Consider the following 27,995-nt stretch of genomic DNA (forward strand, 5'->3'; position numbering starts at 1 on the left):
GCCTACGATTACGGTACTCCCTAATGGGAAATCTGCACGCGTTTTCATTTCGCGATATATTCGCTGGCGCGGACGATCTTTCTCGTGCAACACACTGCAAACGGAGCGAAGTGTGGCGCTACTGCCCCGCTAATGGGGAGATCGCGAGATGCAGCGCGTGGGTGACGCGTAGGCGCGATTCACAGCAGCCGCCGCAAACAGACCTCCACTGATGTAGTGCTTTGTTTCCATAATGGTGTCGGTGGATGCGGTCGCCGCATGCGATCGATGAACAGACGATGGCGCACTACTCTGACGCCATCTCGTTGCGGTCGTTGCCGCAGAACCCGTCTTGAACCGTGCTACGCTTTTCTTCTGACGCTTTCGCCATACCCTCCTGCTCCGCTTTCCGCCTCATGCTTCCGCTGCATCCTTCTCCTCTACTTTTCCCCTCACGCTCTCTTCGCTATCGCTGTGTTTGATCCCCCCTGCACTCCGCGTTCGCTCTTTCATCCTTCGCTGTGCTCGTTCGCTCGGTTACGCCGAGGGACGCCGACGCTCAACGCAGGAACGTACGCCTATGAGCTGCGTTCTAAAAGCAAATACATTATGAGTAATACCGGGAAGGAAATAGTTTTAAAACGGAGGAAACAATAAAAAGATAAAATTACACAAAAGCTGCCACTGAACTGAGAAAAAAAGAAAAAAATAACTGTATTGTTTCAGAACATACTAACCCGGGCGGTATGGCTAAAGGGGGCGGGGCGGGGTAGGTTATAAAGTTTGTCTTCTTCATAAAGATTCCTCGTGAAGCCATAAAGGGGTGAACACGAGACACCTAGACAAGAAGTAAAGAAGGATAAGAACTCACACACAAGGCTAAGAAGACAAAGGCAAGGCAAGACCAAGAAAATGCAGGAGTGAGAAAAACAAGATTAAAAATCAACGAGGCTATATTAATAGCAAGAATCCAATCTATATTTGTACCACTAACTCCTGCAGCCCATGCGCTTTCCCAAACAACGGTATCGGTGTATTTTCATTTACCTCATTTACCTTTCCTCACTCCCTTACCCTTCCCTTCAAAATTGTTATTTGGCTATGCCCAGTTCGTTTTATTTGTTGTTGGCAACACCTGATATATCCTTACCGTGTGGCAGAGGCTTTTATTTTTATTATTTTATGCCTCACAATAACAAATGTTTGCCGGGAGCAATTGTTTTTCGGTTCGCGACGCGGCTATGCCTCCATGGCGAGCTAGAGGGTTTGTGCGACGCGTGAAGTGTACGTTTGTTGACATCGTAGGGACTGCATGTGCAACCTTCTACAAAGGCCATATATTGCCTTGTTACATTTTGTTTGTTCCCAGCTGTGCTTCCACCTCCTCGCTTGCGCCACAGCAGATTCTTGTCATGACCTTTGTCTTGCTTATATAGATCAATGCGAGTGGATCTTGTTTGTGGTGCTCGCTATATCTATCTCCTTTACAACTCCTCTAAGAATCGTGTGAGAGGCTTGCCCGACGCTCTACAAGAAAACATAAAAGAAAGCGACCAAGATATAGTCAGTGGTGAGGTCGAATTGAACTGGTTAAGCTATTTAATGAACCGGTCAATATATCTCTGTTATTTCTGGCGAGATGATTCTGACGTTTTGTATTACGACAAAGACATAACGACGTTAGAACGACGAATGATGGATTGGCGAAGGCGGTATGACGACAGTGGATCAACTTTTATTTTTCCTAAATTATGATGCTATGACGATGGCTCGGCTACAACCGGATGACAAGGCTGTAATGACGACCATAGAACGACCGCGTTACCATCAAGACAACGGTAAAACCACGAATAGATGACAACGATGGTGCGATGGCGACGCCATGATAACGCTGGCATGACAATGGCGATTTGATCCCGATGAGCGACGACATGATTATTACAGCGACATAAAGACAACCGTAAGATGACGATAAAATGACGACGATCAACACACTGCGATAAAATGATGATGACCAAGTGATTACGACATGACAACGCAGGGTCGGTGAGAGAATTAAGACGGAAGAATGATGACGACGACATTACAGTGAAAGGAGAAGCACAATGGAGTGAAGCTGATGAAATGACGACACTGGAAGGACAACGACGGCATGCTTATGTTTGAACTGACGTCCAGGTTTGCGTACGTCACCAGTCCCTCTGGGCTGCCTTGGCTCGCACTAGAACCGATCCAGCACTGTGCCAACACCGGGCAATCTTGCAAAACCACATTTTTGCGTTTATATTCCCCAATATATCCGCTGAAAAATCGGCTGACCCAGTAGCATACAGAAGCCATCGGTCATGCTACACAGTAGAAAACATACTTTAAAACAGCTCACTGTAAAAGCACCTAATGCATGCACGTTGATTCTTCGTTTAAGCGGTAATATTACTGGAAACCCATAATTAGGTTTCCAAAATCAGTCAATTTGCGGACACTCGCTGCGGCAACATATATATATATATATATATATATATATATATTTATTTATATATGTGTGTGTGTGTGTGTGTGTGTGTGTGTGTGTGTGTGTGTGTGTGTGTGTGTGTGTGTGTGTGTGTGTGTGTGTGTGTGTGTGTGTGTGTGTGTGTGTGTGTGTGCACGCGCGCACGCGCGCGCACGCACACACACACACACGTGGATTTCCTGTTAACTGTAATATATACAGTTAACAGGAAAGGGAAGGCGAGGAGCAGGCTGGCAACTGCCACCGGAAGGGGCACAACGCCTGCCTACTCTTCTGAAGGGAGGTGACAGCAACACAGAAATGGAAGATAGGAAGGAAGGGAGGAAAGAGGAAAGGAAGCGCAACAGGACAAATCTAAAGACTAAAGTAGAACACAGTACACTAGCTCGTTGTTCCGCCGAGTTTCCACTCTGCAGCCGGAATCAAAGTGACGCCGCATCGAACAGCCTCCACAATTATCAATCACATCCATGGCTAGTTTGCTACGCGGCTAATTGAACACCTTGTAGTGTATATTGTGAACCGACTACCAGTGAAACGGTGATTGCGTGCAGCTATACTTGGCGTCTCATCGTGGTGCGTATGTATAGGAGGCTCAGAAATGATGCATCGCGTGCTGACAGTGTTGCATGGCGTTTTCTCGTTCAGCAGCGTTTACGAGGTGTTAAAGATTTTCTGAGGACACACAAATACGTAATTCCGCACACCTAAATGAAGACGAGTGTCAGCACCCTTCTAGGTGCAGCGCAAACATTCGAAGATCCATAAACATTTTGTGGGGAGAAACCTTGGCAATAGAAGAAAAATTCTGCTTCACGCGTCGTTTCCCGGAGTCAGATGCTGATCCTGAGTTTTTGGATACCACAAATGGAAACAAATTTTCCCTCGAGCGAAAAATTTAATTAGCAAAGAGCGGGGTCGTTATCAGCGGTCTCAAAATAAGCAAATGGCCTTCCGTTGTCAAATTACATTAGGACGGTATGGCATAAAAAATGCGCATTCCTTTGATGGAAAACAACATAAATTCGAGATTGGCGTAGAGAAAGATTTGCAAGACATGAGACTACTAATCTGCGCTAAAAATCGTCGTATGCATGTACTTGGCACTTTATAATCTGTCGACTGGTCCTTTTATATGTAGTCTATTTTATTTACTACTTCTAGTAAACTATCCCTTGAAAAATAGAGCTGATTTAGTTTTTGCGATTTGAGCAGATTTTCACTTCAATTCTAAACTCTACAATACCACTATCAAAACGCATTGTGCTAGTTGTCTTCGGGAATGGTTTGGTGCACCGAACTGACCGAACATTTTACATGCGCAGACCACCACCGTACCTAAACAGTTTGTGTCAAAGAGAACTGACTATTTTATCTATCGAGAAGCTTTTAGAACGCGTTTTAGAGCTCATCCACCTCCATGCGCACCTTTGGGAATGTTCGTGTATGACCGCAGTGGGCGTGGCAAAATAAACATGCAGGCATACAGTACACGCATAAACCATGTCCTGCATACTGGCACACATAAAGTTTTGCCATCTGTTTGCCTCCTGTTTTCTCGTTGGGCAGCGTTTACTTAATGGCCCAGCTTTTGCAACTTAGGCGGTTTCTCTAACGTTTCTAAAACCGCCAAGAATGGTCGTTGTATACTTGCTTTGATGTTATATTTCATGCCAATACCTATAACATCGGTTCTTCCTACGACATTTCAAGAACATAGCAAGGAATGTTTACTAAACACGGTTTCGACTATATGTATTGTGTATGCGATCGCATATGTGCAGTGGGTTTGTTGTGATGTGTGCTTGAGTGTGTGCCCTTTCCTCGTTACACCCATTGTTGCGTAGAAGTCTTCATAGCGTGGAAATTCCAATGTAAGCTAACACATCAATTCATTTCCTTCATCTGGGCAGCTTGCCAAAAACGACAGCACAATACTCCTTCCAACAACGCAGTATGTGAAAAGTTCGAAGGTAATAATACATATTGAGAAGAGACAAAATGTTTGCCTTTTTTTCCAGAGCGGCTTTGCTCATGCAGCGATCAGAGAAGCACGTGAGCTGCAGCGGAATGTTGCTTCGCTTCAGCCAACATAAGCTGTGATTACGTTATAAAGAATTCCATTATTTAACCATTCTAGGGGGAAATGTTAAGATTCTGTTACATAAGAGCCAATTGGTCTTGGCTGATTAATTTCACTAATTATATGTTCCCGTGATACGTCCTTACAAATTGCATCCCTATAAACGTCACTTTGTCAACACGAACGTTCATTTTTCGTCAATATTTTTTTTCGCGACTTTACTCTAAAGACTTTAATTGTATATCTTCTCCCATTTTGTCAATATCTCGCCTTCCGCAGTGTCTAAGCTGATTACACGTACAACGCCAATATTATCGAACAATCCCGGATGTACGTGAGCACCAGTGATACCTCGGAAATTAGGACGGCACACGTGTAAGAAATGTACATACACCGAGGCTATAGTGCCACGTTCATTGATGACGAATCACTTCTCAGTTTAATGTAGTTTGCTTTATGGAGTCAAGTGCGCTCTAATTTATTTAATTGTTAATAAGAATTGTGTGCTCTCAACGGACCTTGCTTTCAAAAACAGTGAAGCACGTCATTTTTGTTTGACGCCAGCACGCACTTGAACCAAAGGCACTGCTGACTTGCTATTTGAAATTTTGAATTGAACCCTAATTAATGACTTACTATTGGAAACAGTCATAATTACATTCCACCTACGGAACCATTCGTTCATTACTTAAATTCTTGCATGACTTGCCGTTTTACTCCCGACTGCAGGAAGTCCATCTAAGGAACTGTTTATTCGCACCTTCTGTTCACATCATCGTCACTCAAAACCCTCTTCATCTTCCATACCCTTATCCCAGCGTATTCTGTGATTATAAGGCAGCTCTTCACAGTATCAAGTCTGCATTACACCGCAGAACTTACGAGCAGATGATATCTGACGTCAGGCAAGTGCACCACGGTGCTCTGGAAAGAGAGCACAACATTACATTTCAGTGTACCCCTACTCACTGTGGCATCGTCGGCCACAACCTGACAAAGCTGCCCGGTCTGCTCACGAAGATACCCAGACGCGTCCAACTCCTTTGGCGAGGTCGGACGCCGCCAGGAACTTAACCTACTTGCACGCAAAAGTCACAAGATCTCAGAGTTCAAGTGCCTTTAATTGCTGATTACATAAACTGGGCCCCCACGCTACGGCTACCACTGCCATCTAGCCTTTCCTGCGGCGAAACAACCTTGCTGTGCCCCTTGTGGCAGGGAGTGGCGTTCACGAACTCATACTCCTATCGTTTGGAAGTGGCCGAGAGCCCGATGTGCGACTCCTGTGGGTGCTAGGAAACCATCGAGCACCTATCGTGTACCTGCCCTCGCTGCGATGTACAACGCCTCTCTCTGCGGGCAACTTTACGCCGACTGAACTCAAGACCGTTCACCGAGTCAAAGATACTCGGACCGTGGCCGCGCCCGTCACTGGCACTAAAAGCAATTCGTGAACTAGTACGATATTTGAAGTGCACCGGCTTAAGAGACCGTTTATAGTGTCCCTGTGTATAGTATCCCATCCACACGCACTCAGTGCTTACTCTCTCCTTTTTTTTCTCTTTCTATACCCCTTTGCCCCATCCCCAGTGTAGGGTAGCAAACCGGGTGCTCTTCTGGTTGACCTCCCTGTCTTTCTTGTCCTTCCTTTCGATCTCTCTCTCCAACCCGGCTAGATAAGTGGGCTAGAGGAGCCCAACTCAAATCAGTGTTTGTGCCACTTAAAAGATAAATTTCAGCCCTCTATTTCTGGCAGTGATTCTGCCTCTGAAGCATATTTTTAACATGTTTGACACTCGCATCACCTCCTTAGACGCGTTCACGCTTCACCTCAACTCATGTGTGACAGCCAATCTATGTCCGATCTGAGGGACACTGCTCCCAAGGCTCACGCATCTATGAATGCCAAAATACGCGATCCAGCTTGCTCTTGCGCTAAGGTGACGTAAAGATGTCGCAGTGTGGACACACGTCAGGCAGCGAAGTTAAAGAGACCGTCCAATCCGACATCGATAGTATGCTATGCAATGCATAAATCAGCAACTGGGGTGAATCCAGAGTACTAAGTAAAACGCCTCATGAATTATATGAATGGCAGAAATCCCGAGAAAACCGCCTTCCCGCACTGTGCCTTCTAATACCGATAAGATAAGTTAAGATACCGTTACTAATAAGCTATAGCTTATACAGCAGCAGCCGCAGATGCATCTGCAAATAAGAGTGCAACAGAAAGAATAAATGGGGCAGTACAGCCAGCAGACAACTAGATCAGATGGTCGCACAGGCTCGGGTGTTTGACGGTATCGTCTGGTGTCCCCGGCACGAAGGCCTGCGGGCCAACGAAGAGGCGGACTGCGCAGCTCGAGGTCTCACTAGCCGAGCGGCAGACCACACCGTTCTTCATCCCCCGACAGACCTACGAGCGACGCACGAGTTATTAACGACAGGTCAACAAATACTACAGGACTAACGTCTCGGAAGAACAAACTACGCTCCCCCACACAAAGCTCTGCATAAACTCCAGGCAAGGGATGGGCGCCGCCTGCAAACTAACAACTTGTCTCGTCTACACGCAATCTCCCCAGACAGTTATACGTCCCGGACATGTCCCTGGTGTGGCAACCACACAGCGTCACTCGCGCACATAACACACGAATGCACCGACCGTCAGGGCGACGCAATTTCGCCACGAGTCACAGCACACACACTCACTACGTGGTCTTTTGGAGGCGAGAATCTCGGAACTGGACCTGGGAAGCCAACTGGCGACCTTCTACCAGGCCCGGCGAGCCGCAATCGCCAGTGGAGCCCTGTCAGAGGCAACCACCCAGGAATAAACCGCGCAACGGTTTCTGCAATAATAAAATTCCTCCTCCCCCTCCTCCTCCTCTCTATTAGCGAGCAGACCCCAGCCGGCAACAACCGTACCCCGTTGCTGCGGACAAGGTACAGCCCAGGGTTCAGTCATAGTGAGCACCCTTCCGATCTTTTGGGGGAGAATTGTGGCTCGCGGTGCTGGCAGTACGACACAGCTGACTTAAATCTAGGGCCTATATGAAAGGCTGACGGCATTTTAACTGCGGGAGAATTGGCGAACTAAAATTCAGGTGTCTTGTCTTGTCCAGGATTAGAGATGAACCAACATGAAGCTTGAGAGACAGGTCTGAAATCAACGAAACGTAGGCTGCAGCTTTCGTACATGAGGACCTCGCACAGACGCAGATTATCGCTATTGTGATACTTTCCAAGAGTCCGCTTCACAGTCGGCCGCTGTCATGTGGGCCTTGCTTCGTACTACCTGGCTTGACCCGGACCCAGCTAGCTCTTCACGTGGCAGCCGTGCTGGCTGGGTCGGTTTTTAATGGCTGCAGCATTTTCAACAGCGCGACCTACAAAACCCCCTCCCTGATCGTGGCGGGGGACTTGGTAGACACAATGCAGGATCGGGGTACGCTAAAGCGTACACTGAAGGTAGGCGGTTTCAGGGGGCAGAAAGGATGTCATACATGGTACTCACAAACTACAAAGACTAGCTGATGCGCCACAGGCTGTACAGTAGTCAGCATGGCACAACTCGATAGTTTAATTAGAATTCGTGCTTGGTGAGTGACTGCTGGTGCGGATCAGACGCCACGGGTTTTGAGCATCATTCTATGTGGCTGTTGCAGTTGACCTGTTGCAAAACTGCACGTGCGCCTTCACCTCGGACCGTCCAATGCGATGCTTTTCGGGTAGCAGTGGTGGCATGCGAGAAGGTGGTTCCCGTGACTCCGTAAATACTCGGGGCGGATGGAGGCAGCTGCGCGATATGTCAATGCGAATAAGTGTAACCACGTTCCGGATAAAAACGTATTACACATGTCGGAGGTCCGCGCGAGCGTCGGCACCGCGTCTATCATGCCGATGACACGTGTTTAAAAGATCTACCGCATGCTCGCAACGAGACGCCACAGGCCCGCCCCTAAGGCCTAGTGACTGGCCTGTTCGAGATAGTTCGACCATTGCTCTAGCTTTGACGAGTGAAATGGCACCCGCTAACTGAGGTACAAACCTACAAGGGCAATAAAATGCTACAGGGCGCGTCGGCCATCTAGCTTGCTACAAAATGCTCTGCAGGGTACAATCAGTGGCATGATAGTTATTGAACCGTTCCACGAAAGCTTCGATTTTTAGATTTGAATGTGTGTGTTGGATCTGTATAATTTTTGTTATCGCAAAGATCATGGCCTAGGCCTGGCACAGGCGGCAAAGAAGAGGAATCTACTGGTGTGTTTTGCTTGGTCTTGTTTTTTTTTTCATTGTCACTTGTTTAGATAGAATTTAGCTGTCATACTTTCATTCTCACAATGACAGCTTTTAATATTTATTGTACTTTTTGAATGTCCTGAGTAGTTGCTTACATGTAGTAAGTCAAGTAGTTGGGCAACCGCTTCGGGGGTGTAAAGCGCAGGAATCCTAATTTAAAAGGAAGCAAATGGTCCTGTTTTCCTCAACTTGTGAAAAAAATAAACTGGTCATTTCAAGTACCAATGAAGCACGTGATAACACCTATCTACAGATTCGGCTTAACTACCTGCGAACTTCCGGTCTTTAGAGAAGCCTGCTGTTAAAGGATCACTGTTTACAAAGCAAGAGGATTGTGACCGGATAAATTAAGACAATGCGCGTGTCATCAGGAACAGCTCGTTTAAACAAGCCGCCATGTCATTAGGGAATAGACTCCTGGCAAAGAAAATGGTGATGGCAAGCGTACTTTAAACAGGAAACCGTATTAAAACAGCAAGATAGGTGATTTCTTATCTTAACATCTTTGAAAAAAAAAAGCTGTGCGACATGGACGATGAAGAAAATTGATACAAGGCCAGTGCTGGAAGGTGTTCCTGAGGTAATCGTACGGTGCGCAGGCAGCCAAGTTCTGCAGGAAATATTTCGAAGAAGCGTGGTTCGAAACAGCCAAGCTGTTGTAAATAAATAATTTGACTTTATCACTGACTGCAACATTGAGTGCCGCACCGTGTTATTAAAATTTCCTTGTTCAGGCAATAAAGATTAAATATATTTTATAAAATACATTGCGCTGTAATGCTCTAGACTATATAAGGTTCTACGCTATTAAAGTTCCGGCAAGGCATACGTATTTAGTTAAGCTTGTGCAGCTTGGTGTACAATACGTTCCCAGAAGACGTCTTGAACCTCGAAACCAAACTTTGGTTTTCGTGGATCGCAATAACAATAACACTTAATAGCGCAATAACAAAAACAAGAGTCACTTTGAGTAGAACAATTGTACTTATTCCTCGCCAAGACGCTTGTCTGCGGCCGTATAATAACAACAGACTTTAGGCGACATCTTTTGGTTGACGCATGAACTAACAAAAAAATAAAGATCATCCAATAGGCATTAGCTGTATTTGGTATTAAGTGCCTATACCGACAACCTTTACCCATAAAGTGTTACTGATATTGTGCAGCACTCATGCTCTATAAAGGCTAACCATGTTCGCCTATCACAGGCGCAAGACCTCTTCGCTGTTGCAAGAATGAAGAGCGACAATGGAATAATTTACTTCGCCTAATTACAGATAGGAGACAACGTACATTGACGTGGCACTCTTGCCATAGAAGTTGGCATAAGTTAAAATTTATTAGTGAGGAATAGGATCTCTAGTTTGTTTTAACAGTTCAGATTGACAATATAACCTGATTTTATTGTAAGCTTATAAAGGAAGGAACGCTGATCCTTTACCAAAATCTCGTGGTGAAAAATTCCTTGGAAACCTAGTTCGAGTCCCGCACAGAAACCATTGATAACACTAAATATCCGCCGATGCCAGCCGAGAAACGGTTGTAAGCAAAAATGTATCTGATGGCTACTGAAGTATCTCGAGTTCTTTCCTTCTGTGTAGCTCAACGCTACCCATCTGATACCCGCTCAGGTTTCATTTCGTTCACTTGGCTTCTTCTATCTCTATACTCGGCTGCTTCTGTGCACGACTTCTCTTTATTTCTCTGTAGCAGGGCATTTTCATACCTAATCTCGGTAATCCGTTAAGAATGTGCGTACGCACAGTGGCCCAAGTTGTTTATTTCGACAAGTATATGGCGGCACACGCCAATTAGCATATGTCAAGTATAGCCCAAAAATGGTATATTAGGCCAGATACGTAAGTGACAAATACCCTGCGTCAAAGTTGTTGTATGATATGAAACAGAGCAGCAGCTAGCACTCGCAAAATGGGGAGAATCTTACTCCTTGATTCTTTTGGTTGTGCGAACGTGATAAAAACACCCACTCGAGTCACGTGCCTGTCTGAATCCCTTATCGACTTATTTATTACGAACAGCCCAATGCTAGATATCAATGCTGGTACCATTGCCGCCGATCTAGGTGACCACTTGCCGATATACATGTTTTCTAAACGAAATAACACACTTAAAGCGAGCCGAAACCAATGTAAATATTTCGTCATGCAGGAAATAAATCCAAGAACAATGACTGACTTTCGAAACCAACTTCGAAGTTCAAACTGGGCACCAGTATTCGAGTGTAACGATGCAGATACGGCCTATGATACGCTCATGCACATCATTAAAAATGCGTACACTAGTTGTTTTAAATTAAAAAACGTAAAAACACCAAGGAAGATACGGAAACCTTGGTTAACAAATGAGTGTTTAAAGCTAATTCGTAAAAAAAACCAATTGTACTCTCACTTTGTGCAGTCTAGAAGCCCTGATGATCTTTTTGCATTTATGAAATACAGAAACTTCGTAACAAAGTTTCTTCGAGATGCAAAAAAAGAGTATCTGGAAAAGCTATTTAGTGATGCTGATACCAAAGGCGACCTAGTTTGGCGTGTGCTTAATAAGCTCCTAAATCGCGACAGAAGTCGTTAGGAAGAGCTCGAGATTACAGAGAATGGGAAGCAGCTAAAGGGTATAGAATTAGCAAATCGTCTCAATGAACACTTGACAAATTTAGTTATTAGCGCTCACAATATAGATGCTCTCAATTACTTGGGTGCGCCTAGTGTAAATAGAGCGTTTTTTGAGCCTACAACACCGGACGAGATTTACTCTGTTTTTATATTTATAAAGAACAGTAAGGCACGTGACATCGATGGTCTCCAGATTAAACCAATTAAATTTGCAATAGACTTGTTAGTGCCCGCTTTCATCCACGTATTCAATGTTTGCTTGTCTACTGGTGTTTTCCCTAAAAAAATGCAACAGGCAAAGGTTACTGCTCTGTTCAAATCAGGGGACAGAAATGACATGTCAAATTCTCGGCCGGTGTCAGTGCTCCCTGTCATATCAAAAGGCTTAGAGAAGGTTATCTGTAAAAGGGTTATGTCGTTTTGTGAAAAATATCAGTTATTATCTCCGCATCAATTTGGGTTTCGTAAGGGCCGATCGACCGAATTAGCTCTGTTAACACAGAAGGATTTAATCTTGAACGGCTATGAAGAAAAAAAATTAACATTAGGTGTATTTATCGATTTTTCCATAGCCTTTGACAGGATCAATCATATTACTCTACTAAAAAAACTCGAACATTACGGATTCCGTGGATTACCCCTGGACATTCTAAAGTCATACTTAACCCATAGGAAACAATGCGTTTAAATCTCAGGAGAATACTCAGACCCCTTGAATTTAGAAGCTGGTGTTCCCCAAGGGAGCATATTAGGACCTATATTGTTTAACATCTATATAAATGATTTAACAAACATCAGTAACCTACCACACTATATAATATACGCAGATGACACCAGTCTTTTCTTCCAATCATGCAATGCTGATAACTTATCACAACTAGCAAACACCGTCCTTGATAAACTATATTGGTGGAGCAAGGCAAATTCTTTACAGATTAACTCTAAAAAAACCAAAGCTGTTCTTTTTGCACCCGCCCAAAAAATGTAAATCGTAATCTAAACATATTCTATCGATCAGAACGAATTGACGCCACCGCGGACGTGAAAACACTGGGAGTGATTTTTGATCAGCATTTAAGTTGGGACAAACACGCAGAACGCGTGGGAACAAGTATGGCAAAAGCATGCGGTGCGCTTTGTAGGCTTCGAGATGTTCTTCCGTTAAAACTACGGCTATTGCTGTATAACACCATATTTATTTCTCATGCACATTATTGTAGTCTTGTATGGGGGACAACGTCACAAAAAAATATTCAGACATTATCTCTTTTACAAAAGAAAAAGCATTGCACCATGTTGCTTGTATTTCTTACGGCAGTCATACAAGTACATTCTTTTCTAAGTTTCATGTTCTTCCATTTCATTACAATTATCAGTTTAATCTTGCTATGAAATATAAAGAAAGCGTAAAACGAGGCCACACGGGACTTACTGGTCTTTGCAATCTAAGCAAACCTCCTCACCTCAACTACGACATTCGGGAGCAACAAACTTGGGCCGTGCCCTTTTCACGAACTAATCATGGAAAGGACAGACTACCGTGCCGCATATCGATATTACTGAACAGTCTTGAAAAAGAAAACATGGATCTTAGGACTGTTTCACGTCGAATTTTGAAGGAATATTTCATTAGCCGTGCGACTGCATGTGATTAGTCTGTTGTATTTGCATTTCCTTTTCTTGGTTGTAACTTAAGTATGGAATTCTTTTTGTATTTGTCTTGTGTGCGAAAGGGCTTTTATATATTGTTATGTAATTGGAAAAATGTGTTGTTTCACCACGTTACATAAATCTGTATTTCTCTGTTAAGAGAAGGCATGTATTGCTGGTAAAAAAACAATGTTGGTTATAGTGCGTTTTCAAAAACGCATGTTATCATTCCCTTAGACATGTTTTTCAATATATATTTTATGTACCGGTGTATTGTTGCGTGAAAAGTGTTCACAAACTGTCTGCTGCCAAATACTGTAGGGGCAGGGGCCTTTGTCAAGCCGCTTAAAATAGCGGCTTTTTGCTCCTGTCCTAGCATTTGTACATTTAAAGTTGAATGCTGAAATAAAGGAATGGAATGGAATGGAATGGAAAGAGGCAAAGAAAGCTTAGCTTTAAAGAGATGACGCCAACCAGCGAGCCTGAGTTCACTTGAGCAATCGTATCATTTCTTTTGCGTAGGCAGCCGCAGACTTGCGTTGTTCCATTTCAACCGTTTTGCGATTGTCCTTGCTGTTAAGAATTGATCATGTAGCCGTTGCGTGCCATCTTCGAGTGCATTGTGGTGCAATCCGGTGTCGTGCTTCGTGTTTTGAACGTATTTATCAAATGGGTTTGGGTCGACTTTCGTTTTTTTTTTCATACTGACTCTCTTTCTTTCTTTTTTTTTTTGCACCTCTTTCCATGTTGCGGCTTCCACATATGTGCAAGAAATTGGAGTTATTGCCAGGTATTGTCTAAGCCACAACCGCTAAGCATTGAGCTGAAGCGTGTTGTTCACCTATGCGAGATGGCACAGAAATATTCAAAATTGCGTCATAAAATGATTCAATAAAAAAATAATAGGCACAAGAACATTGTGCACCCGGATGTACTGCTGTCTGATAGCTAAAAATGCACTTGAATACTATAAAATGACCGTGTATGCTCCAATCAAAAAACTTTGGCAGGGATATCATGGACATCAACCAGATAAGCTCATGCACTAAGAATATTTGAAAGTAAAATTCTATGAGAACATTCAGCATTCACAAAAGAAGACATGGAAAGTAAAAAGTAAAATATATATTAGCATATTAGGCTGAGTTTGTTGGTAATTGTTGGTGGATTACGCAATTGTCTGCCATCTTTTTTTCTGTGTGTTTTAGTTCTCGTTCATAATAAAAGAATAAACCGAATTGAATTAATTTACACTATTTCACATGTAAGCAAAAATGCAAACTTGCAATAATATGAATTTCAATGCGAACCCATTTTTCAATGTAGCTAACTTCTTTGAGGTGCCACCCATAGGAGGTAACGAAACTTAAACTTCGATTCTCTCTTAAAGACATTATTGCACTTTTGTGTTTCGGAATTGGTCGCGAAGCATAAGAAATCGGCCGTTTCCCCTGAAGGACTTAAGCATTGAAAGTGATAGCAAGGTTTCGCGTCACGCTCCAGGTAACGACGGCGGCCCCATGATGGTAACGCGATTACCATATTGGAATGACGAAGAGGGAAAGACGGTGATGACTGCATCAGAAGGCACTGACGATGATGGCGCGTCGACGATTACCTGATTATGGTGAAATGGCGACTAACCCATCAAGACACATGGATGTTTGCGACAAAATGACGATGTTGAAATAAGCATGATGACATGAAAATGTATTCAGTAAATGCAATAAAAAGCCCAGTCTGCTTGCGTTTACGCAAATACCGGACATTCAAACACTCTCGTAGTGATCGTTTTGCCGGATGGGTTAAAACATCAACCACTTCTTGTTGTGTGCACGATTTATCGACGTGTTTTAGTGTTTGAGGCATGTTTTCTTCAATGCATACGGTGACCTTCCCAGGTTTTTCTGTTGAGAAACTTCCTTGCTCATTTAGCAGGGAATGGGTATGGTAAAAATTAAATGGGGGATCGCACAGAGTTTATTCAACTCCTGTAGCAGCAGCGATCACACATTAGGTTTGCTCAACTGTATTTTTGACTCTAGTTTTTCTACTTTGTTAGAAAGACCACGGCATTTCCATTATAGAATGGCAGGATGCTGCTTAGGTGTAAGTTTAGCCACGATGAATATTTCTTCGTATTAGTTTTGTGAGTTTGTTCAGGTTGTCAAGTACTAGCGGCCACATGGCCGAATCGGTGGACGACTCCTTTTGCACGGGCGAGAATGGCAAGGTAGGCGTGGCAATAGCAGGCGGCAACGTCGCTTTGAGTTCCTTCCACCAGGTAAATACCCGTGCTTTACTTTCGGGCTACAGTTGCAGTTGCCGTGGCAGTAGCAGTGTCGTGGTCTTCAGCTACCTCGGCCTTACTGAGTGCGTTCCCAACAGGGTGAGCAACTTATATGGCCAATTTTTTAAAGTTTTTAGCGCCTTCGAATACGACGGGCCTGCTTGGGTGGTTATCTCTGGATCTGGCTGAATGTCGTCCGCCGGTGGCAATTCCTGGAAGTGACTATAAAGCAAGACAGGCTCCGCTGTGTCCCGCGTAACGCTTTGCATCCGGCCGTGAGCTGAGGCACACCGCATGGCAGAGCATATCAGGGATGTGATGTCATGCTCATATGACTTGCAAAGGACGCATCGACAGTAGTGCTTTCCCTCCGGTGCCGTTCGTTCGGGTTCAGTAGATATTGGTGGACAATACTCTTGCAGGTGTCAAATTTTAATGCTTGCAGCAGCACACGACGAGTAGTTTATACTGTTCGAGGCGCACTATGCAGGGATCGTAATAAAATTTTCCTTTAGAGGCCTTGGGAACTTGTCTCGTGACAAAGTAAGGGCTGCCTGTTACCGAGACATCGAAGAGCGAGTAGATTATGGGACGCAGATTGCAGCTCCTGAATAATTTCTGCAGAACTGTCCTTCGGGTCCAGGCCGCAAACGAGGCATCGCTTCAAGTTAGGTCTTGTCTCAGATTATGCCTGCACTCACACATATTCATCAGTTGCCACTGCTCTTCTTTCTATATCGCATATCTCCTGCGCGTCGTCGTGAGAGGCAAGGTGGACTATTACATAGTTCGAAGTTTTATGTACGGCTAACTTTTGGTATCCATGGGTTCTGAGACACTGATAAAAAACATGCTGAATTACTCTTCGACGAGGGGGGATGTAACTGATATCAAACCGAACGGCTGGCATCATATGGACACAGAAAATTCGGTCAGAAGATGTAATAATAATAATAATATTTGGGGTTTTACGTGCCAAAACCACTTTCTGATTATGAGGCACGCCGTAGTGGAGGACTCCGGAAATTTTGACCACCTGGGGTTCTTTAACGTGCACCTAAATCTAAGCACACGGGTGTTTTCGCATTTCGCCCCCATCGAAACGCGGCCGCCGTGGCCGGGATTCTATCCCGCGACCTCGTGCTCAGCAGCCCAACACCATAGCCACTGAGCAACCACGGCGGGTATCAGATGTAGTTGGATAAGAAATTGTGAAGACTTCACACATGAGAGCATACAATGGTTATAAGCAATAACAATGATGCACATTTCGCCTCCAACTGCAGAAGCTACGAGTGGTTACGGCATTCCGATCTAGTCTAAGGTCATGGCAAGATCACGTGATAAGGAAAGAAGAGATCATATTGAAACGTTTGGAGTCAAATGCATGAGCACGCCCTGAATCTTACTTTTGGACAGGGAAGTTGCCCTTTTCCGTTATCATGTAAGAGGTTTCACGCTTTTTGTGTCACCTTTCTACATGCTATTTTGATCATCACCTGCTCTTCGCTTTTATTCGCGTCGGTTCTTTTTGTTGTTGTTATCATAACTGCCACCTTTGTGGTTTTTTGTTTTGATTATGTCGAATGAGTTTGGTAACGTTTTTTGTTCTTGCTTATTTTGCTGTTGTTTTATGTATTGACCGTACCATAAGGTTTCCCTGTTCCTACCGGGTACTTTTTTTGCTTGTGAAAGAAAAAGAGTACGCATCTGCTGGCGAGGATTTCAGAAAGGAAAGTTTAGCACTCGTGTAGTTGTAATGCAGATTGTAGCTTAGGAAATACTGCTGATTTTCATTGCTCAGCGTGTAGCGTATACAGAATTAAGCATGTGATGGTTAGAACGACAGAAAGCTGAGTTAGTTGGTAAGGATTCATTATGCAAAATTCGTGTTGGCCACTTCTCTACTCTTGTGTCCTGTCTGCACGCCTCACTTCTATTTTGCATAATGAAGCATGTGATGCCCGCAGGAAGAACTGTGGACTATATTTATGCCGTCCAGTTTTTTGGCGACTCCACTTTTCGTTGTGCAGACGAACTAGCCGATGACAGCTCATGTAAACATTTCAATAGGTGAGCGATAGTCTGTCTCCCGGAAATTTAGTTTAGCTCTCACACCTTCTTACTATGATGCTTTCAATTAAGTTTAAGTGACGAGAAAGACACTGATCTGGTCCAACGTGCCATGAAAAGAGAAACGCTTTGCGAAGCTATAGCGATATATACAAAAAGTACTGAGGCAACAGTTCTCGAGAACAGTTCATGGGTTGTGATCTAGGAGTAGCTATTGCACCATGCAGCAAATTTTGTGCATCCAATGTGTGTGGCAGCAGCTGTCACAAACGTTCGTGCAAACGTGCAGTCTATGAGTACTCTGCCACCAAGAAAAGTTATCTTTGAATAAAACGTGGCAAATGTCTTCTTGTTTTGGTGGCTATTTTTGGACTCGGAGAATCCCCACGCACACCGACAGGTTACGGAAAATTATTACTGTCTACTGGAATTCAAGGGACGACGATTCCCTAAACATAAATTTTCTTTACCCATACGACTGTAGCGCAAAGCTACACAAGAATCATATGCGACCTACTCGAAAACAAATCTCTGCTCTCGAAAAATGTGTCCTTGCCCTAGAATTCAACTTGGGACGAGAATTTGGCATGAGCAGAACAAAGTACTGTTCAACTGCAACGCTATCTCTTTGAGAACCTTATATGCGTTTCCGACGTTGCTTTGTGCTATACCATCTGCTTTATTAAATAAAAGCTTTCCTTGCTCCCAACAAACAATTTTATTACAAAGCTTAACGCTTAAACGAACAAGCTCATTGGTGACTTCGTATGTCCCAATGTCTACCCACAGGCCAATATCTCCTCTAATACTATACGAATGCGGTACAGTGTAGAAGCTGCTATCGCCTCAATTTCAGTAAGATTGTACGTATCAATAATAATAATAATAATAATAATAATAATAATAATAATAATAATAATAATAATAATAATAATAATTACTATAAAGTATTTTAGTCACAAAGAGAGGACCAGATGTCCCTGACTGGAGGAGGGAGTACAGGGTACGGTAAATAGCGTACCCACTAGATGGCACGTGCCAGGTCACTGGGGATGCCTTAGAACACGCACTTATAAAGCGAGATATAAGACGGAAGAAGCATGTGCTTGCTGCGGTACAGCTAGGGAGACTATGGAGCATGTTTTATTGGAATGTAAAGACGTCTACCCAGCGGTCGATTTAGGCGCCACTGGCCTCCTTGAAGCACTTGGGTTCGGCAAAAGCAGCGTAAAAGCAAACCTGTCCGCAATAGGCATTAGTAAGAGGTGATTGGAGGATTGGTGGAATAAAAGTATGGAAACGACAAAAAAAACGGAGACGTACAAAAGCACAGTTCAAAATAGGAGATCAGAAAATTTGGGTGGGTAGTTCATAGTATTTTTTTTCTCTTTTTTATTGTTTAACCTAGGTAGGACATTAGGCAGTATAATAGCAAGAGCTTGTTGGCGCAACCCACCGCCGCCCCGTTCCAAAGGGGACGCTCATAAGACCCATTCATCCATCCAGATACAATGAAGCGTGCTAGCGTACCAAGGTGCTGCGTGTTAGCCATATTGCTTGCCTGAGATGCTTCAATATTGGTGCGTTAGAAAATGTTGATGTTGTTTAGTTAGTTTTGGAATGCTGAGTGAGCACTGCTAAATCAGATAAAACATCATGGCATTCCTTGAGCCGTCATGTCCACTCAGCAACAAAATTGCAGCGTTGTTTAATTTCGCACCACTCAACATATGCGGCATTCTCCCTGGGTGGGGCGTATCGCATTCCCCTCTCCTGTGGCCGATGCTACATTGGTGAAACGAGGAGATGCATCAAGAACTGAGCAAGAGAACATGCCTCTTTCCTGAACGGAACGCTACCTGAACGCCTGAAACGCAGCAGTGAATGCATCCTCCAGCTGCCCAGCCCTAAGATAGTAGCAAAAACACATAACGAACTAGACATATTCGAAGTTCCGGCAATAGACGAGCATATTTTGACGTTACATCAGCACAAGTTAGGTGGTGTCGAGCAACAATACGAAAGCTTTCTACGGTTCGCAACACGAACTGCACAGCACTATCGCCCTAATTTTGCCAAATATATATATCACCATAACCTTCTCTCCTGCACCCTCCCCCTCCATACTTCATCCTACGCACATGCGCCTTTAATGTAAAACGAAAATCAGTCGACATTCAGTATTGCGTCCTATCTTGACACCTTTGATTCTGCTGATTTCTTCTTTTCTCTATAGACTTTTGTTATTCTCATTCGTTTCGTATAACGCATGGGGTGCACGGCCGACATTGTAAGTTGCCAATACGGTTCGCCAAAGCTGCTTCTTCAATTACTACTTCTCTTAAGCTTTTTTTTTTCTTTCCTGCATGGCATATTTGGGCGCCTGCGACCGTAAGCAACCTAGTCTCAACACGCACCATTTTAGAAGAATCCAGTTGAGTGTCTAGACAGAAAACAGTAAGACGTTGAAAAATTGCATGTGTAAACGTGAAAAAAAAAATAACATAAAGGGAGTGCAGCGAATATGTTGATATCGTTTAATGGAGTGTTGATTTTGCACTTACGTAAAACAGTGATGAGAATGCCGATTCAGATTGTCGGAACATTTAAACCTTTGCTTAACTGCCGAATTCTTCTTTGACGCCTCTCTTCCTCTTCCGCTGTGGTATAAATGCATTGCATTTAGAAAATATGTTTGAAGGAATCGGATATAAGAGTAGACATCATTTAGGACAATAGCTCACATGGAGCGCAAGTTTCCCAAAATAGCTCTGCTAGGATTTATTTTTGCGGCTTACCAAGTCTGCCAGTTTATCATTCTGGGAAAGATTGCTTTTTCAACACGATATTCACTGCCTTATATTTCAATTCCGATTGCAGCTGGCCGAAATACTATTTATGTAGCCGTATCCATTTTTGAGTGCCTTTACGTGTACGTCGCTTATTCGCATTCCGCTAATAGCATCACAGATCAGTTATAATTATATATATATATATATATATATATATATATATATATATATATATATATATATATATATATATATATATATATATATATTACGAACTTTGCGCTCATTTGCCCTACTTTCTTATTCATGACCTCAATCCAAGGCACACTCAGTGTATAGCTTACTATACATTGTATTTTTTGTGCAAGACAAAACAAAAGCATTACTAAAAGAGTAGGACTGTCATGTGAACCACATTGAAGGCGGCGAGGGCAGATACAATTCTTCATTAAAAATTTGCAGCATTAAGTGCTATGAAATTATTCACAGTTTCTAAGGTGTGATAATGTCATTCGCCTTGGTTTCAGTGTTTTTTTTTATTTGAATAGGCCACCATCACGACATCGCAGCACTACCGCCAAACATAAAGGGTGAAAATATTTGTAGTGGAGAAAGACATCTGCGCCTCCGTGTCATAAATGAAACATTGTGATTGCGGTAGATCTACGTGGACCGCGTGGACCCGACTGACATTGCGATCCTTTCCTTAAAAAGCAACAGCTGGTGTTGGCATGCTTACTTCTTATAACAGAGACTCTTGGAACATTATTTTGCGTAAGATTTCTCCTGTCTAAATGTATACCGTAGTTGAGCGTCCATACTTGGAGTATGTCTTCAACATAGGCGTCTGACGGAGTGATTGGCACATGTCAGCTAGCCTAGAGGTGTCATGCTAGAGCACGCCTTATTGGTTAGTTGACAGGTGTTGAATACACCAAAGAGGCGCAAAGTTCTGTGCTGTTTTCTCTACATGAATGAAGACTCCTTGACACTTGATGTTGTTAGCAGCACCTGTAGCACCGTGGGAAAAACTGAGCTTGGCGAGAGTAATATCTCGGTGTAGCAAACGTTCTTGCATAGGCGCATCATTATTTTTTGGTTTGGGTTAATTGTTTACGCCTAAGCGTTGTTTGTAAAACAAGCCACACAAGTGGCTACCACGTGATAACTACTGAGAAGGCATGATTCACCAGTGAAGCTTTTAAACGATTTCAAAATGTAGAACGAAAGCAGTAATGCACGCAGGCGAGTTATTTCTTGTGGTTGCATAAGTGATAACGTAAAAATATATTGTGAAATGAGGCGCTTTCCTCCATCCTCGTGTTGCGCGAATTACCAGTATGGCAACGAGGCTATTATAAGTGAGATTAGTTCGTGCGTGCCGCGCTAGGCGTTAAAATGCCGCCCACATTTAAGTCAACACTAACTGTTTTGAAGGCGTCGAAGCGCTTTACAATCATCATCGACAGGATTACCATTTTGATATGCACTGTAGGATGTGAAGTAAGTGCACAATTAGGCAAGGAAAAGACATTATTAGATTAGTGGTTATACCGGCTCTAAACAGGTTGAAACTGCTTACAGCAAACGGTCTACCTGCATGTAGCACCAAGCGCAAAATAAATATAAATTATTTACTTACGGCTCCGTACGCGCCGGGTGCGTGCTCCGGCACTCTTATTTACATTATCTCGCTTCTTTTCTTGATGTGTTGTCAGATGAGCACCTGTAAAAACATTTTCATTTGCGCTATCATGAATAGTCGTCACCATGGGGACATATGAAGAAAGATAACACCAGCAATGTCAACCAGAATAATGGTAAGTTGATGTCTTATTGCTCAACGGATAGGAATACACTAAAGTTTTCTGTTCGCTTCGGTAGAAGACAACATTCATGTAGCGACAAAATGTGCGAAACAAACGATAAGGTCACAGTTTCGCCCGAAAGGCGAAGCATCAATTGCGATAACAAATGAGTATATAGTTAATGAAGTAAAGATAGTAGTTTTATCTGCCGTTAAACTTGGAAACATTCGCTTACTAACTGAATTACGAAGCATGATGTGAGCGCGCACAAGCAAACATGAACACATCACACTCGGTGAGCGCGGACCCTCGCTGTGAAAAGGCTGGTGTGAGCAAGCGCGGCAGTAACGGCGAGTGAAATGACTTTCGTGCTGTCTATCGCTTCAACTAAAGAGCGGCGAGAACGCGGCGCGCACAAAGGTACGAGCCGTCTGAAGATCCCTGTCAATATACGGCGCACGCGACCGCGCGCAACAGCGCAAATGCGCACTTGTTGGCGAAGTCAAGCCGCGTCCCCTCCCCCTCTTTCTCCTCCGTATATGGCGCGCGAGACTGAGCCGCGATCGTCGGTTTCCCTCGCGTGAAAGTTCAGTCACCCATGCAGCATGCGGCGCGCGGCGATGGTTTTATCGCCTTTGGACTTTATGCGGAACATCACAGGGACGGCGACGGCAAAAATGCTCCCGGAGCGTCCATCTAGGTCCTATTGGAAGAAAAGGTGTTCTATAATTCAGGTATGTCAAATATCCACAAAAATTTTCCTACACTTGAACGTCATGGTGCTCTATTACCGGATGCATGAGTATCTAGACAAACCAGCTGCGGTAGCCACTAGCTATGACATTGCACTGCTGTGCTCGAGGGTGAGATTTTAATCGTGGCTGCGGTGTCATTTTTCGATGGAGGGGAAATACAAAAGTGCTAGAGTCCATCTATTCAACGGCACGCTTGAGAACCCTGGGGGGTCAAAACTATTCCAGTGGCCCCAGCCACGGCGTATCATATTGTGGTTTTTGCATTTAAAACCTCACAATTTTTATTTAGTTCGTTGTATATGCTCACTGCGACCAAATCTGCGACGTTTCGGGCAGTTTTGGTCCTGCCTGTTTGATCCGCCGCCTATTGAAGAGAGTAGGACTCGGTGTATACACAACTCACACCTCCCCAATTTTAAATTTAGCATGCCTTTCACGTATACGTGCTAAATTCGTGCTTCTGTCATTCTGGTGGGTCTCAAGCTTTAGGCCAAATTATATCACGAAATATTTTGAGCCTGATGTATAAATATCTGAAATTTCCGGACAATAAACTGTAGAAGTTAGGGCGTCGTGGTGTCTGGGTCTCCCGTTTGTACTTCTTCGCCGCACAACTGTTTTCCAAATTCGCCTAACAACGCGCCCAACACACCGCGGTGCTGCGAAATAGCGAGGTTTCGTACTTTCTGGGGGTCCTTTGTCGTTAACTGTTAAAACAATTTGCGTAAAAAAGAAGAATAGAGGTCTAACGCAACTGCTTTCTGCGGAAAATTTTTCGAGCTAACAAAGAACAAGAAAAGAAAGCATCAGTGGAGCGGCATTTGAATGCCCGCATCCCAGTCATACGTTTCTTGTCTCGCACGTAACTGATGACGTCAGTATACCTTCTGCCTTTATTTTACACTGGCGCTCTTTCGGAGATCACATACATGGTCTGACTCACAAAACTGGATTTGGCTGCGCCAAGAGTAGCTATTGCATGAAACATCTGCCTTGGCTCCATGGACTGCATGCAATGCTGCTACACTAGTGAGGTCTTACATCTGCTGTGCACGGCTAAATTGAGTCAGAACCATGTGTTTGAAGTTACTCTAAAAAGCATACTCTATCTGGCAGGCCTTTATGACCTGCCTGATAATCAAATGATGGTTTTGGGCACGTAAAACTCTAGAATTGAGCGCTACGTGGCTTCCGGTCTATAGAGTCCAAGCGTATACGATGGAAGCTTGTTGACATTTTGCAACAACATGTTGTTGTTGAACCAAAGAGCAGTGCATAGAAATGAACGAGCATTGGGCTGTCGGAGCTCTCGTTGGCCTATTGCTTGCTATACACGAGTATCCTACTGATGCTTATTTCCACGAAAGTCAGAAGGGGGGCCGCTACTGTATAACCCTCGTTAGAATTGTTTTGGCGGAAATTCTGACCGCAGAACATGATTACAAAGGACTTTTTTTGTTGTCGGACGGTATAAGGCATTATAGATATATAGGGCATATATATAAATACAGCCGACATCTGTATGACGCAGTCTGCAACTGCAAGCCTGGTGTAACGTCCAACTATGGCGTATTTTTCTTGGAGGCTTCTTTCTTGCATTAGCACACCAACCAGTTCATCTTGCGTGAACTAAAATACCTAGCCAGATGTTTTCTTGGCTTATTTTACACTTATTACGGATCACTCGAATAACTTGCAACGGCGCGCCTAATATAAGGCTGCAATCGTGTGGTCAAAAGAATGTCTTCGTAAGGTTTTTTTCTAAAACACTGCTTGCTTTGAACAATGCCCTGCTAATCTTTTCCTATAATCTAATTAATATTTTAGTTGCAATATTTTATAGTAGTTTCGTCATTTCTGTGCAGCAGTGGTGTTAGACGCGCCATACCTCTGTGAACTACAGGCAACCAACGCATTCCTGTAGACTTGCCAAATGTGGTCAAGCTCACTGTCTAGTGTTTTAAGTTTAAATCGCTCATTTATTGATTTAAGATATATATTTTTGCTGAACAATTTATTGGCACTGTTGTGAGCGCGGTCCTTCAGTGGAACTTCAAGTGGAGCTACTTGCAGAAGAGGCGTACCTTTATCGGATACCTACATCTTTTGTGTGTGTATGGTAAAATATTGTAGCGTATATCCCCGAGTTCCATGGATTAGTTACACAGAGCGCTTTTTCTCAGATACCTCGATACTGGGTACAAGTGCTGGGGAACGCTGACAAAACTGCCTTCCTTGTCGAGCAAATTATTTAAAAAAACAAGCCCTTCGCATATATGTTTGATACTATCTTGTTGTGCATATATATATATATTGTTCTGCAGCGAACACGCGCAAAACCGAGGCCTTTTGTGTGGCTGACACCATGTTTGTGCTATGAACAACTTCGTGAAGAAGCATCCGGTATTTCTGTTTTCTATTCTAAATAATGCTGTGATTAGTGGTAAATGTCACCTAAATTTTCCTGAACTTATGATTGATTTGGTAAAGTGAGGTTTTAGCGTATTTTGGAAACACAGCTTTCAGTTACTTATGACGAACTGCCTTCTACGCGGTTCGTTTTCTCGCGTTTAGAAAGAGAGTAACGACAGAGAGAGAGAGGGGGATGACAACGAGGTTAACCAGAAGCAAGACACGCATTTCGAAGAAAGCCGCTGTGCCGCACGCACAATTGGCTAGCGGCGGAGCATTTTGAAAGGTTTGGTGGGCTCTTCTTTAAGCGTAGAAATAATTCAGCGTGTCGAAAATAAATTAAAGCGCTGTTTTCAAATGTGCTCTAGAAACTTCCTATTGGCCTCTTTCAAATATAGTCCAAAATAAGAAAATTTCCGTTTTTTTATTCAGTGCCAGATACTGTATCAGCAAACACACAAGAATCTTTACTCATACATTAGGATGTCGCTAAAAGCATACAGTTGGTTTCGTCCGCACGGAAGCCTTCGCTTCCTTTAACGTACTAGTCCATGTTAACTGGCACATTCACCATGGCTACCGACGAACTCAGGGAGGACATTTGCAATTGTTTGGGGTTCTTGCAAACCCGCTTGATCGCTTGCCAGATGACTGGGACAGACCTGCACCTTCTCGCCAGTATACAGCGAAACAGGCCTTCTTGATTATTTTTCTACCGCGACGAAAATAACATTGCTAGTGTCACGAGGAAAAGCCTCCTATATCCCAGAGTCCATGTTTAGACGCTGTAGCCTCAGCAGTGAGTGATATTCTCACTTCAGGAAGTGGTATAAAGATAACTACCATTACAGCGCCTTGCGCCACTGTTTTATAACTATTTTCCTGCTACGTCTTAAGGCGGCTCACTTCGAAAAAAAAAATGTTCTTATGTGCCCCAGGTACTGGGAAGAAGGACAAGATGTCCTTAGCACATCTGAAGCCGGTCACATTGGCCCACCTACATGTTTGTAGAATTATTGAATGCACGCTTGCACTATTTAGACAGAGGGGTTGGTCTTGAGAAGCCGTGGAGCCACTGCTGCTTTTGCAGCTCGTGTGACCATTTACGCGCCCAAAACTCCTTGTGTCACAACATCCATCGGATACAAACTTGCTCCTCTTTTTGCAGCTGTAGAATAAAAGAACGGGCAGGAACCATTTTAGGAAATGCGGAACGGTCTGTACAGCCAAGGGAACGCTTCAAAGCTCGCAAGGTTTTGGTCGTGAAAAATAAAACCGATTATTGTTCAAATTCAACAAAATTTGCAGTCAGACTGCTGATAAAGAGCACAGCCTTTTCAGTGGGTACAAGGTCATTGAGGCCTCATCGGTAAACAGGTGGCCATATTAAGCTGCCCGATATGCCGTCGCTAGAGCGCCGACAACCCTTAAACTACAATGAGCCGGGAGCAATACTGGAGAGAGACTCGCAAACCTGCGCGCAACAACAAAATCCACTGCTGGAATGCTAATGAAAACTGCACTCGTAGCTTACATCTAAAGCCTCTAGCGATGATTATCGACTGCAGATACGTTTGAGTCTCTGACCCTGTGACGCAACATAATTCTTGGTCGTGTCGTTAGATCAGCCGTGTCCAATTCATACGGCCATAGCTTTCGTTTGACTGATGAACATATGTGCGCGTATTACTCATATTCGGACACCATCAAGAGCCTACTGTGCCACGTTCACCGCTTCTGCGCGCTATGAAAGGTTCGCCCATCCAAACACACTAGATGATCTGCTTGCTACCTAAACGAGCATTGTTCTCACGTGGCCTCACTCATCATCCCAGAAACTCGCAAGAGTTAGTGGCGGCAAATAAATCGAACATACTGGGTCGCGCTGCGCTTTGTCTAGTACATATAATTGATCTTAACTACTGCCTTTGCTCTCTCTTTCTTACCCTCTGCGATTCCGTTTCTTAATTTAGGATATCAAATTAGACCGTCTCATTAGCCTCCCTCAGGAATTTTGTCATTGATGAAATTTCCATGTCAGCCGTTGACAATAGCGTTGTGAGTGCTAACAAAACAATTGCCAGTCTTGTGTATCAGAACATTTATGTGCAAAGCCTTTGTGAATATCGAAATAAAACATCAATTTCTGCTACGTTCGTGATTGAATATTTGCGTTCAGTGCAGTTCTGGCAGAAAAAGTATGCAATGCTGAGAGACCAATTTCTGCAACAATTTATTGCGTTTTAATAATTTCAGCCCATGTTTACGTGCGCTACCATGTGCAGGGAGAAGTATTGCATGCTCACTTTGATGGGCGCATTACTCTAACGTTGGCGTCATACGAGAAGGAAATATTACATTGTTTTAGCTATAATTTGCTTACAAAATATTAAAATAAAATAATACGTACCACTTTGCATGGACTTATGCTGTTGATGCGAATGACTGCTCGACAGTTCGCCAGTGCTACCTAGCTGACTTTTCCGATTTCGCTTTAAGGCGTTACTCCGTAAACCACATAGCACAGGATGGGTACCTGCTTGCGCGGATGAGGGGCCTTCAGCTTGTATGGCGCACAGAAGCACAAATGCAGCGATAGCAATTAGAGTACTAGCGCTTGAAATCTTCGGCATTATTATCGTTCGTACATATGAGGGAAAATGCTGCTTCCTGGCCGCAATTTCTTGCGCTTGTGTCCAGACA

At 43.7% G+C, this 27,995-nt stretch overlaps 1 long non-coding RNA gene across 2 annotated transcripts; it reads right to left on the minus strand.

Annotated features, from left to right (window-relative positions):
- Positions 1-697: 697 nt before the first annotated feature.
- LOC142589691 (uncharacterized) lies at positions 698-27,995 on the minus strand. 2 transcript variants are annotated; one of them, XR_012829911.1, is made up of 4 exons: positions 27,703-27,995; positions 21,960-22,043; positions 20,090-20,185; positions 698-817 (listed from the first exon to the last, which is right to left on the minus strand). It is a non-coding gene; the product is annotated as an uncharacterized LOC142589691 (long non-coding RNA). The 2 variants fall into 2 exon arrangements; XR_012829912.1 differs by lacking the exon at positions 698-817 and adding an exon at positions 5,213-5,498.

Source organism: Dermacentor variabilis, chromosome 8 (assembly GCF_050947875.1).
Source record: "Dermacentor variabilis isolate Ectoservices chromosome 8, ASM5094787v1, whole genome shotgun sequence".
Classification (NCBI taxonomy): domain Eukaryota; kingdom Metazoa; phylum Arthropoda; class Arachnida; order Ixodida; family Ixodidae; genus Dermacentor; species Dermacentor variabilis.